The sequence below is a fragment of the Danio rerio genome, chromosome 5 (assembly GCF_049306965.1).
Source record: "Danio rerio strain Tuebingen ecotype United States chromosome 5, GRCz12tu, whole genome shotgun sequence".
NCBI lineage: Eukaryota > Metazoa > Chordata > Actinopteri > Cypriniformes > Danionidae > Danio > Danio rerio.
In genome coordinates this window covers 73,514,627-73,528,637 of record NC_133180.1, presented here as the reverse complement: position 1 = coordinate 73,528,637, position 14,011 = coordinate 73,514,627, and positions in this window count along the sequence as shown.

Here is a 14,011-nt window from a genome sequence, read left to right as displayed (position 1 = left end):
GCACTCTGTGGTGCGGTAGAAATATGAACAGTGTCCTGAGTCGTGGCTGGGCACTGCGGACAGCCGCCGACTTGAGGCACTGGTGTGTGTACCGTGATAGAAACCTGTGTTTGGAATTCTAAAATACATGGTGCTGTGCGTCGCAGGGCGGCACTTCTGGTGTGCGACCTGCAGGCAAGTTCGTTATTTCCAGTTGAGGGACGTGCACATGAGGCAACGTGCTCGCACTTTCCAACTGCACCTAGTCAAGATCACAGGGAGCTGAAGTTTAAGGTAGACGGCTGAAGTTTAAGGTAGACGCAATGAAAAGTACACATGTTTGCAAACCTACCTAAAGTTACAAACAATGGCGCCGATGAGAGCGATCATGTGGTGAATGTTGGTCTTGTGTTGAGCCCAATGAGCCTTACATCTAAAAATAGAGCAAGGGTGTTCCTTTAGTGATATCGCTTTGACTTACACGCTGAAAATGGCAGATGTGAAACAACAAACTGAGAATATGGTAATGTGCCCCTGTCAATCAATATTGGTAGGCGGAGGGACCGCATTCCTAGGTCAAGTTGCGTTCGATCTAAAAACCACTGCAATTGGTCCACCATTTTTATGTTGTTAAATTGAAAAAAAAGGGAACTGGGTGTGTGTGTATATCACCCCAATATGACGCTCTATACCAGGCATGGACAAACTTGATCCTCGAGGGCCGGTGTCCCTGCAGAGTTTTGTTCCAACACTAGTCAAACACACCTGAACAAACTAATCAGTGTCTTCAAGATCATTTGAACTCTAAAGGGAGGTCTGTTTGAATAGGGTTGGAGCTAAACTATGCAGGACACCGGCCCTCCAGGATCAAGTTTGCCCACACCTGGTCTATACACTATACCTACACACATGTCAGTTCAAACAGCTTGAAAAGTAGATTTTTCACCATAGGTGCCCTTTAATAAAGTTGCACCTCATTCACGATAAAGCACGCTGCTTGGTTTGAACCAAGTCTTTCTCTTTAATTATTGCTGAAAGCTCAAAGACGTCACGTTGTACTCGCAGGTACAGACATCCACTCTACACGCTTGAATATGTGTAGCAATCATGAGGTTGCTTCAAAATTTCAGTTCAAAGCGGAAGAACAAATTTGCTCGAAATAACTCTCGAAACATTGACTTTTTAGTGAAAAATATGTGTCCTAATAATGTTTTTAGCAGTGTGGAACACATATATGACTGTCAACCTCTCAAAACGTGTGTTGGTGTTTCGTGACCCTTTAAAAACGTCCCACTTCCTGTTTATTACAAATATTATATCTGTTGATTGGCTCATTTTGAGATTTCACATCGGCTCGAGTTTACAGAATGCAGTAAACTGCTTTTCTTATTTTAGTTTTTGACTTGTTTCTAGTTCAAATATCAAAAAAATATTTAAATCAAGAAGCGATATTCAGCCATAAAAATATTGTTTTGTTTTCAGAAATATTGAGTGAAAATTCAGTTCAAGTTTATTTGTATGGCGCTTTTTACTGTAATCCTTGTCAAAGCCAATTTTTTTAAACGGTGCACATTAGTGCATTATATTCAAATATATGTTATTATATACATACACTCACCGGCCACTTTATTAGGTACACCGTACTAGTACCGGATTTGGACCCTCTTTGGCCTTTAGAACTGCCTTAATTCTTCATGATTCAACAATGTACTGGAAATCTTCGTCAGAGATTTTGGTCCATATTGACATGATAGCATCACACAGCTGTGTCAGATTTGCCGCATCCATGATGACAATCTCCCGTTCCAACACATCCCAAAGGTGCTCTATTGGATTGAGATCTGGTGAATGTGGAGGCCATTGGAGTACAGTGAACTCGTAAGTAAAATGTTTTTGTTTTAATTAAATACTGTTTTATTTTTCAGAAATAATGAGTCAATTAGTGGGTTTTTTGTTGAAAGAAGTTAAATAATCTGCCAGTAGGGTAAGTTAAATATTCTTGTTTTAATGATCTCTAGGCAGATAATTTAGCATGTTTTTTTTTTTTAAGTCACTTAATTTTGACTTTTTATTTCTGTAAAAACAAACATTATTTTTTACTTGCTTAGTAAATGCTAAGCAATGTTTCAATATTTTTATAGGACTTTTATTTTTTATTTAGTTTCATAAACAATTTGAACAATGCAAATTTTAAAAAAAGAAAGAAAAAATTTAGATATTGTAGATATGCACTTCATATTTAACTGATATACTGAACTCCGCTATACATTATACCTTCTTATACATTTTCAAATATTTAGACTAGAATCAAGACAAACACTCTAAGAACAGCATTTGTTTGCCAGGCAGCCATTGGTGGATTGAGTGTCTGTGTTATTATTTTAAAATATTGTTATATTTAAAGAAATATTGTCAAAAATAAGTTTTTCCCTAAAATAATCTGCCAATATTTTTGTTTTAATGACCCATTGGCACATAATTTAGTGTGTTTTAATGAAAAACTCAAGAACAGCATTTTTTATCATATTACAGTGACAGAAGAAATCAAAAGACTGAAAAGTATGAATATGAAATGTTATTTGATTATCAGTTATTATATTACAGAGAAGACTAGAGCAAAGCAGCAGATCAGACTGCGCTGGACAGGAATCTTTGCAGAGGCTCATAAGAAGCAGACGGTGCTCCATCATTCTCCACTTTATGACATTTGCAGAATGTGCAGGAAAGGTCAGCTGTCAGTTCGGTCACTGCCAGAGTGCAGCCAATCAGAACAAAGAAAGAACGAAAAGACCTTTTTGACAAACAAACAGCCAATGGGAAACACTGGCTTCCATCAGCTTTTCTCATATATTCTCCAACCCAGGCTCATTCTGAAAACGTACCGCTATATACATTTCTGGAGAACGCCAAATATGTCTTAGGATGTATGTTTTTTTGCAGTTTTTGTGTTTGTGAGTCCACCAGAGGGCGCTTTGTACACTTTTTCAGATCTCGAATTTCTCCCGTAAGTGCCATTCAGCCGCTGTCAACTGACTGACTGATCGACTGACCCACCCTCATCCTTCCCTAAACCCAATCAATCGTGTTTTCAAAAGCACCGACTGACCCGCCCACTCACTTCCAATTTGCCCTGCCTGATTTTTACCCCGTTTTTAGATTTTAATACCATTCTCACCCTGTTATTTGCTTGTTTATTTTATTTTTGGGCTCCTGTTTTTGCTTTACCTGCTTTCTGAAACTGCTCTTCACCGGACTCGAACACCGTCATCATGGTCAACTCCACCATCTCAAGTTCGCCGACAGACATGGCAAGCTACTGGGCAAACTGGTAAAAGTGGAAAAGCCATCCATACGGAGGTAAGCGGTCAGCTGCTAGCACGAAAAGGATCTGCGTCATACCGCCCCATAGCATTCATTTTAAAGACGAAATGCAGCCGAACGTACCTCTGGCTACACAATTTGTGATCTCCAGAAATGTATATAGAGCTATGCAGAGCTCAATTTGTGAATTGAGAGGTCCCGGAATAGTTTATAATATTTAAGTTGATTCAATTATTTTTGGTGCTATTCATACATTCATTCTTTTTTTTTCAGCTTAGTCCCTTTATTCATCAGGGGTCGCCACAATGGAATGAACCGCCAACTTATCCAACATATGTTTTTCACAGTGGATGCCCTTCCAGCTGCAACCCAGTACTGGGAATCCTGCCATTTTTATATTATTTCAAAGTGTTTTCATGCCCAAACAAAGCAAAAGACTCACATTTAAGAGCAAGGGGCGGCCCCTGGTGGTTCGGAGGGTATGGGTTGCATATATGGAGGCTCAGCTCTTAAATGTTTATTTGCCACCCTTCAGAGAAAGACTGAAAATACGAGAGAAATACCTTTATGGGATGATAGCAGGATAGAACTGTAAAATACGGGAGAATCCCGGGAAAAACGGGAGGGTTGACAGGTATGAGAACATGCAAATTCCAAACATGAAATGCCAACTGACCCAGCTGGGACTTGAACCAGTGACCTTCTTACTATAAGGCAACAGTGCTAACCACTGAGCCCCTGTTTCGGTACTATTTTTCAGTAAATCACTTCTTAGCTAAATCCAGGAGAGTAATCTGCAATTGTCTCTGTAATAACCCCAGTTGTTTTGCCATTTGTGTGCGTTCTGTCTTACAGATGCGTCAGTTTTTGATAGTCTCGACTGATTCCTGCTTCTAATTAGTGCTGCTGAATCCTGGAGGCTTTTAAATAACTTGAGACGTCCACCAAACAAAGGCTGTCTTTCAGTGATCCTCCGAGAAGAGATGACACTTACTCAGAGGAATGACTTTCACAATCAAACTGAATGGCACTTATTATATTGAACCAGATTAAGGAGAGAGTTCGCCCTAAAAATGAACATTCAGTCATCGTTTACTTGTGAAAACCTGTTTTCTGTTGAACACAAAGGATGATATATTGAGGAATGTTGAAAACAAAACAGCCGTTGGCTTCCTTATTATGTTTAGTTCCTACTATGGATTATGGAACATTCTTCAAAATATCTTGTTTTGTGTATATTACAGTTTACTCATTAATCATTCATTTACTTTTCAGCTCAGTCTCTTTATTTATCAGGGGTCGCCACAGTGGAATGGACCGCCAACTATTCTGGCATATGCTTTACAGAGTGTTTTAAAAGTCTAAACACTTTATTGAAATAGTATACAGCCAAGCACATGTGGTCAGAACACAAACGAGTCGCAGGTAATGAAGTATTAGGTGTTTCTCCAAAAGAAAAGCCCGTCTAAGCAAAATGCTAGCAGGCGCCTGTAGCTCCGCTTCTTTGCCCTTATTTGGTCACCCCTGGTCGGTGCGATGACATGCAAACAAAATGGCGACAGTTAGCCACGCCTACTTCTAGCTTCTTTTGCATTCTTCGGAAACCTATGGGTGACGTTACGGATACTACGTCCATATCTTTTACAGTCTATGACTGCGTCTGAAACCGTATACTTCCATTCTATATAGTATGCTAAAATGAGTATGCGAGCCGAGTAGTATGAATTCATAGAATTCGAAAATCAGTATACGAGAAGTACCCGGATGACTTGCTACTTCTGGCAAGATTGTGAAGTGCGCATCCCATGCACGCTGCGCTATCCCATGATGCCCCTCGAGAGAATTCATAAATAGGAGTGAAGCGACGCAACTGACGCAGGTAGGTCACGTGACCATGACAAAATGGCGGATGTAGTATGTCCGAATTCCATTCATACTTTTCACATTCATACTGGATACAACAAAGTAGTAGGCAGTAGGCAGTAGGCAGTTTCGGACGCAGCCTATGTGTTTAACGTAATTTCAACTGAAACACAAAGAGAGGGCGGGACATAACGTAGCTCCTCGCCTTTAAAAAAAGCAGCCAATAGCATTTCATTTTATCACTGCTCTGCCATTCAGAGTGGTTGAGGTCAAGCGCATCAAATGATAAGCAAATGAGAAGAAGGGGGCGGGGCATGTCAAATACTAGAGAGCATTTGATTGGTCAAGATTTGATGATGAACTGCAAGCTTTACGTGTTTATATCAGTTTCTTCTAATGTGAATTGTGTCACTGTTTTGCACCACACTAGCTTATCGATATCCTTGAAGACTAACAATACTGATACTAACATCTAAAAACCCTTATTTTAATTTCACTGGAGCTTTAAAGGGCTATATTATATAAAATATTTGTCATTTTGGTTAATTAAATCCACTTTCAAATATGCGTTAAAAAAACTGGAGGTCTGGATAACAACTGGCTACCTTCAAAATAAATGAAATTACTAATTCATTCAAAAAAAAAAAGGTGTTGATGTCCCTGATCTATCCAAGAGCAAACGGATGAATACAGAATTTTGCGGGAACTGAGATGTCATTGCAGCATTTATCGGGGCTGCTAAAAAACACACAGACACACACAATGGGGCTTTTGTGTTAATCACAAGGCATCAGTGCATTGAAAAACACATTTTACCAAGCTGAATGATTTGCTAATTTGAAGTATTCCAAGTATTTCTCATAAAGCTTTCTTCAAAAGCATCGCTGATAATGGATCTTTTGATCCTCAACTCAAATCATCAGTCATCAAAGTGAGAAAATTTAGTAATTTGCAAAAAAAAATGATAAAAGGGCAGTAGCCTACAACCGATGAATAAATGTTTTTCATATTATTTTTTTATGTTAATTAACTTCTAACATCTCAATCTATGTTGTTTTGTGTTGATTTATTTATGACAAACAGCAAGATCATTCGTAAAATAAATGCCTTTGACAACACTCTAGACTAGTGTTTAGCAACAAAGGCATTCTAGGCTAGTTTTTAACAGCAAAAAGTAGCGCTCTAGGCTACTTTTTAGCAGCAGACGGCGCTCTACAGAAATTTTTAACAACAGATGTAGCACCATGGCTAGTTTTTAGCAATAGATGACATTCTAAGCTAGTTTTTAACAGCAGGTGGTGCGCTAGACTAGTTTTACCAGCAGGTGGTTCGCAAGGCTAGTTTTTAGCAACAGACGTCACTCTAGGCTGGATTTAAACAGCAGATGGTGGTCTGGGCTAGTTTTTAGCAACAGACAGTGCTCTAGACTAGTTTTTAAAGGCGATCTAGGCTAGTTTTCAACAACAGACAGCGTTCTAATTTTGAACAACAGACAGTGCTTTAGGCTAGTTTTTAACAGCAGACAGCACTTTAGGGCGCTTTAGGCTAGTTTTTAACAGCAGACGGCGCTTTAGGCTAGTTTTTAACATCAGACGGCGCTTTAGGCTAGTTTTTAACAGCAGACGGCGCTTTAGGCTAGTTTTTAACAGCAGACAGCGCTTTAGGCTAGTTTTTAAGCAGCAGACGGTGCTCTAAGGTAATTTTTAACAACAGATGGTGCTCTAGGCTAGTTTTTTACAGCAGATGGAGCTTTAGACTCATTTTGAACAGCAGACGGCGCTTTAGGCTAGTTTTTAACAGCAGACGGCATTTTAGGCTAGTTTTTAACAGCAGACGGTGCTTTAGGCTAGTTTGTAACAGCAAACGTCATTTTAGGCTAGTTTTTAACAGCAGACAGCGCTTTAGGCTAGTTTTTAACAGCAGACGGCGCTTTAGGCTAGTTTTTAACAGCAGACAGCGCTTTAGGCTAGTTTTTAACAGCAGACGGCGCTTTAGGCTAGTTTTTAACAGCAGACGGTGCTCTAAGGTAATTTTTAACAACAGGTGGTGCGCTAGACTAACAACAGACAGAGCTCTAGGCTAGTTTTGAACAACAGACTGTGTAATAAACTAGTTTTTTAGCAGGAAATGTTGAGCTAGGCTAGGCTCTAGGCTAGTTTTTATAGATGCTCAAAGCTAGTTTCTAACAGGAGAAGGCACTCTAAGATAGTTTTCTATTGCTCTAGGGTAATTTTTAATGGTTCTCTAGTCTAGTTTCTAACAACAGACAGTGTCTCTAGGCTTGTTTTGAACAACAGACCGTGCTCTAGGCTAGTTTTTAGCAGCAGATGGTGCTCTAGGCTAGTTTTTAACCTTACACTCAAATACTTATTAAGAAAAAATACTTGTGTATGAAAACCCATCCAACAAGATCATTTGTAAAATAAATCCTTTCTACTAATTTTTCGATTGAACAGCCCAAAGTTATCTGAGCCCAAAACTGGACTAAAATCCAAACTGACCTCTGAATTTCACAGAATAGATGTGGTCATGTGACTCAACATATATGAGAATATTTGGTCCACTCTAATAATCATAATATTCAATTAATATAATTATAATAATTTAAACAACTAGAAAGAGTGTAACACATAAACAGCACAACTCTAAAATTCAGAAACACCAAGAGCTCTGTGATTTATTCTTGAATATTTTGGAATTACAGCGCCATTTATGGTTAGCATAAGTTATAGAAATCAGTTGAGAAAAGTTGAGAGAAAACTGCTTCGCCATAATTACAGCTGATTTAATTAATGGATTGGTTCAGCCAAAAAATTTTATTCTCTTATTAATTACTTACCATCATGTCATTCCAATCCCCTGAGGCCTTCGTTCATCTTCAGAACACATTAAGATAATCCAACACCCTGACCTGAAGTGGATGAGAAGTCATAATTACAACTTTTTTGCTGCACAAAACTGTTCTTGGAGCTTCATATGAATACAGCTGTAACACACATGGACATTTTAACAATGTTTTTGGTTCCATTTCTGGACTTGGAACGTCTTGGGACCCTTGCTGTCCATAAGGGGGATGAGAGAGCTCCAGGATTTCATCTAAAATATATTAACCTATATTTTAAAGATGATCGAAAGTCTCAGGGGGTTGAAACAATATGGGGGTAAGTAATTAATAGCCGAGTTTGTAAACTTTTCAGATCTTAGCTAGTTTAATTAATGATTATGTGTAAAAAAGGTCTGTCTCAGAGTATGCATTCAGCCGATGTGACTGAACCACACACTTATTTATTATTTTGATTTATTTTATCTAGTTTATATGCTTGAAACTGTGTTCTGTCAACTTGCTCTTCTTGTCAAGCTCTTGCTGCTTGAATTGACAAAATAAACCATTTGCTGAGTCTGATCCAGAGCCCCTGTGACCTGTTTTCTTCTGACCTGTTTTTTTCTGTTGTTCTCGACTCTGAAAATCTTCTTAACCACGGCTGGCTTAAAACCTCTTCTACACCGGGACGCCTTTCTCTTTTTGTGTCGCTGCATGCAGTAATAAGATCGCAAAATGATGTATGGATTTGAAGGAGAAAGCTGGTTAGTCAAGGTTGAATTGCTGACGTGTGCAAACTGAGCTTCTAAAAGTATAAATAATTGAAGGTAACGTTTTATGCAGAAAAATAGTCTAAAATGGGTCTAAACCATGTCATTGTTGGTGCCATTATCCTGGTACCCTGGTGCGGGCTACGTAAGATAATATGCATGGTAAACGCAAGGCAAATTGCAAGCCCAAGATGGGCTTACTCATGGAAACTAAGCAGTGCTGAGCCTGGTCAGTACCTGGATGGGAGACCACATGGGAAAACTAGGTTGCCGTTGGAAGTGGTGTTAGTGAGACCAGCAGGGGGTCATACTGTCAGTGAGTGCCGTCTTTCGGATAAGACCTTAAATCGAGGTCCTGACTCTTTGTGGTCATTAAAAATCCATTTCTCATAAAGTGTAGGGGTGTCGAAGCCAAATTCCCTTCATCGGTCCTTACCCATCATGGCCTCCCAATCCTCACCACTGAATTGGCTCTATCACTGTCTCTTCACTCAACTAGTAGCTCCAGGCTCTCTAGGCTAGTTTATTGCAGCAGATGCAATATAGGCTAGTTTATAACAGCAGAAGGTGCTCTAGGCTAGTTTTTGACAGCAGACGTGCTCCAGGCTAACAGCAGACAATAGTATAGGCTAGTTTATAACAGCTGACGGTGCTTTAGGCTAGTTTTTAACAGCAGACGGCGCTCTGTGCTAATTTTTTTACAGCAGACGGCACTCTAGGCTAATTTTTTTACAGCAGACGGCGCTCTGTGCTAATTTTTTTACAGCAGACGGCACTCTAGGCTAATTTTTTTTTACAGCAGACGGCACTCTAGGCTAATTTTTTACAGCAGACGGCACTCTAGGCTAATTTTTTTTACAGCAGACGGCACTCTAGGCTAATTTTTTTTACAGCAGATGGGACTCTAGGCTAATTTTTTTACAGCAGACGGCGCTCTATGCTAATTTTTTACAGCAGACGGGACTCTAGGCTAATTTTTTTACAGCAGACGGCGCTCTATGCTAATTTTTTACAGCAGACGGGACTCTAGGCTAAATTTTTTACAGCAGACGGCACTCTAGGCTAACAGCAAGCATTAGTCTAGGCTAGTTTATAACAGCAGAAGGTGCTCTAGGCTAGTTTTTGACAGCAGACGTGCTCCAGGCTAACAGCAGACAATAGTATAGGCTAGTTTATAACAGCAGACGGTGCTTTAGGCTAGTTTTTAACAGCAGACGGCGCTCTGTGCTAATTTTTTTACAGCAGACGGCACTCTAGGCTAATTTTTTTACAGCAGACGGCGCTCTGTGCTAATTTTTTTACAGCAGACGGCACTCTAGGCTAATTTTTTTTTTCAGCAGACGGCACTCTAGGCTAATTTTTTACAGCAGACGGCACTCTAGGCTAATTTTTTTTACAGCAGACGGCACTCTAGGCTAATTTTTTTTACAGCAGATGGGACTCTAGGCTAATTTTTTTTACAGCAGACGGCGCTCTATGCTAATTTTTTACAGCAGACGGGACTCTAGGCTAAATTTTTTACAGCAGACGGCGCTCTATGCTAATTTTTTACAGCAGACGGGACTCTAGGCTAAATTTTTTACAGCAGACGGCACTCTAGGCTAACAGCAAGCATTAGTCTAGGCTAGTTTATAACAGCAGAAGGTGCTCTAGGCTAGTTTTTGACAGCAGACGTGCTCCAGGCTAACAGCAGACAATAGTATAGGCTAGTTTTTAACTGCAGATGCAGCTCTAGACTAGTTTCTAACAGCAAACAGCGTTTTAGGCTAGTTTTTCACACTGGTGGCATTCGGCTATTTTTTTTGCTTTTTTACAACAGACTTTGCTTTAGGCGAGTTTTTAATGGCACATTAGGCTAGTTTCTAACAGGATCCTTACTGGAAAAAAAAGCTTAACAAAGCCTAGGCTGGTTGGCTGGTTTAGCTGGTCAACCAGGCTGGTTTTAGAGTGGTTTTGGCCATTTCCAGGCTGGTTTCCAGCCATTTCCAGCAAGGTCTTAGCTGGTCAGGGTGGGAGATGACCAGCCTAGCCTAACCAGGCTGGGAGCCCAGCCAAAACCAGCTATGTCCAGCTTAAGCCAGGCTGATCAAGCTGGTTTTAGCTGGTTTTAGCTGGTCATTTTCCAGCCTGACCAGACCAGGCTGGAAATGGCTGGAAACCAGCCTGGAAGTGGCCAAAACCCCTCTAAAACCAGACTGGCTAACTGCATACGATGCTCTAGGTTTGTTTATAACAGCAGAAGTTGCTCTAGGCTAGTTTTTAACAACAGACGCAGCTCTAGGCTAGTTAACAGCAAATTACACTCTAGGCTAGTTTTTTAACACCGACGGCGCTAGGCTGGTTTTTAACAGCAGATGGCACTCGAGGCTAATTTTTACAAGTGGTGCTCGCTGCAGAGCCATTTGAGGAGAGGTGAGCTCCAGAGAGGGGGAGCTTAAGCTTGAGCTCCACCTTTTTTGCACTTCTTCTACGAGTGATGTCACTGGGGGTAGGGTTAGGGGTGGGGTTGGTGTACGCATTAAAACAGCTTACAGGAGGAGGAGCGACAGCTCATGCTCCCCCTCTCTGGAGCTCACCTCTCCTCAAATGGCTCTGCAGCGAGCACCCTCTCAATTTTTATGGCAGTCACTTTAGACTAGTTTTTAATGTTTTTCTAGGCTAGTTTCTAACAGCAGACGGTGCTCTAGACTAGTTTTGAACAACAGACGGCACTCTAGGCTAGTTTTTTTAGGAAGAGTGCTTGTGTGTTCGGCTGAGTTGGCTTTGATGTCATTTAATTAATGTAAGCATAGTTCACAAACACTCTTGTAATTTGTGTAAACATTTCTTAACCTTATAAATGATTATTTTAGGTTCAAGTAGTATTTGAAGAATAAATACTGAAAGAATATGGCTGTTCTTCATAAAGCATAGTCAGCCCCATCTGCTGTTCAAAATAAGCTTACAACCTATTCAAGAGAACTTTTATTTATACAGTTCTATTACAGATGTAGGTGTGCTATAGATATACATTACCCAGCTGGAAAAAAAAACTAAGGTGAGTTTTGACTGGTTTAAGCTGGTCAGGACCAGTTTAGGTCAGATGAACCAGAAAATAATAATCTTAAACCAGCATCCTTTCATTCATTTATTAATTTTCCTTCGCCTTAATCCCTGATTTATAAGTAGTTGCCACAACAGAATGAACCGCTAACTCTTCAGCCAGCATATGTTTGTTTTAAGCAACATTTTGAGCAGCTGACACCAGTTTACAGTTTCTGTAATGCTACTCAAAAAAGAAAAAGGAGTACAGTTTAACTTTTGCCGATCTGATGGCCACACCATCCCTATCACAGCTCAACACTCACACACAAACATGATAGACCTACTGTGCTTCTGCCCTCAGCTTGTGTTTTTCTGCAGCTCTCTGACACAGAGATAAACAAATCCCAAGAAAAGGTCATAAGCAAAGTTTAGAGTCAGACCTCTGTACCGAAAACCAATTTGTGAAATCAGCAAAACAAAAATGCTTCTTACAGAATTGTAGTTTGCTCACATAGAAATACGCTTGAAACCCTGCAAAATGCACATTAAAACAATGCAATAACTAACTAAGCAGACTTAACATAGGCACGTTCAGATCATCAAGAATTAACAGTCCAACAACAGGACTTACAACCCTTCAAGTGTAAGTTAATTCATTCATGTACTTCTCAAAACATATTTCTCAGCGATATGTGCAATCAAATACAGCATAACTGCATGAATTAGCTATTCATTCTTACAGATGATGCTTTCTCAGGGGCAAGACAATAAAGATATGACACGAATGCACATATTTAATCTAGTCTGGTCTGAGATCACAATGGCTGATGTCCACTAGGTGGCACTATTAACGAAGTCAAAAATTCTATACAGTGCTGCTTGAAGGTTTGTGAGCCCCTTGCAGAATTGGTGAGAATCATTTGAACTTAAGAGAGATCAAACTGCATGTTATTATTTATTTATTTTATTTGGTGCTGTCTCAATTAAGATATTTTATATAAAAAAGATGTATTTCACAAGAAGGAAACACATTGCAGAGGGATGGAAACTTTTAAACAGGATGAAAATATCCATTTGTTTTACTTATTTTGGTGAAATATGTTTATTTTATTGTATTTATTTTCATTTAGTAGGCTGCTGCCCTTCAGAAATAACAGGTTCATCAGTTGTCTGTCAGTTACTGGTTTGACGTGATCAAACTGATAGCCTACTGAAGTATGCCAGTTTTTTAGAGCCCTGAATTACCCTATAGCTCCCAAAAAATGGTTTAATAGCGAGGGGTGGTATATTGGTAGAGTTGTACTTTAATTTTTTTATCTTGAATTAGATTTTTATGCTTAAATGCACAAAATCGCTTAATAATACACTCACTTATGTCTTTGACAACTAATCAAATGCTATCCAATATGGATCTATGTTTTGTCTGTTGGGTTACTTACAGAACAGAAGAAAATGATAAACTCATTCACTGCTGCTCACCGAATAACTAAGATTTAATTATTTTATGCTGTCATTTTATTTTTTAAATTTGATTATTTAATTCCCTTTGAGGATATTTTTATTAGGTCAATAAGCTATTCAATTTGTTGATGGTCTGTTTCATAAATTTGCACATGAAAAACACTAGTGTTAAAGTCCTTTTATTTGTATACAGTAACAGTATTTACGACTCCTTGTTAATGAATGCTAATCATATGGAAACTCATAAACTGTAATAAATACTGTATACAATGCACAGCTAGTATACTTTTGTGTACTTTAGCTTTTACTACAGTATTGTAGGCTACATATTTGTAGAAAATGTTTGTAAAAACACCAACATCTTGTTTAAATTATCAAGCCCGTAGCCAGAATTTCTTTCATATGTTTGCTCATTTGTCCTATTTTGTTTACTAAGCCACCATAATTGGGCAAAATAACCCATAAAAATGCTTTAAGATCAAACAGAATCTGATGAAGTTATCTTTCAATATAGACCTACTGTATTGTAGAGAAAACATTTTACAAGGAACTTTTATTCTAAATCTTGAACCTTATTCCTGAAGGAAAAAAAATGTCCAATAACCCTGCTGAAAAAACAGCTTAGTCAACCAGCCAGGTTTTAGGGGGGTTTTGGCCATTCCAGGCTGGATTCCAGCCATTTCCAGCCTGGTCTTATCTAGTCAGGCTTGGAGATGATTAGCTAAATTTGACTAACCTAGTTTGGGAGTCCAGCCAAAACCAGCTACATCCA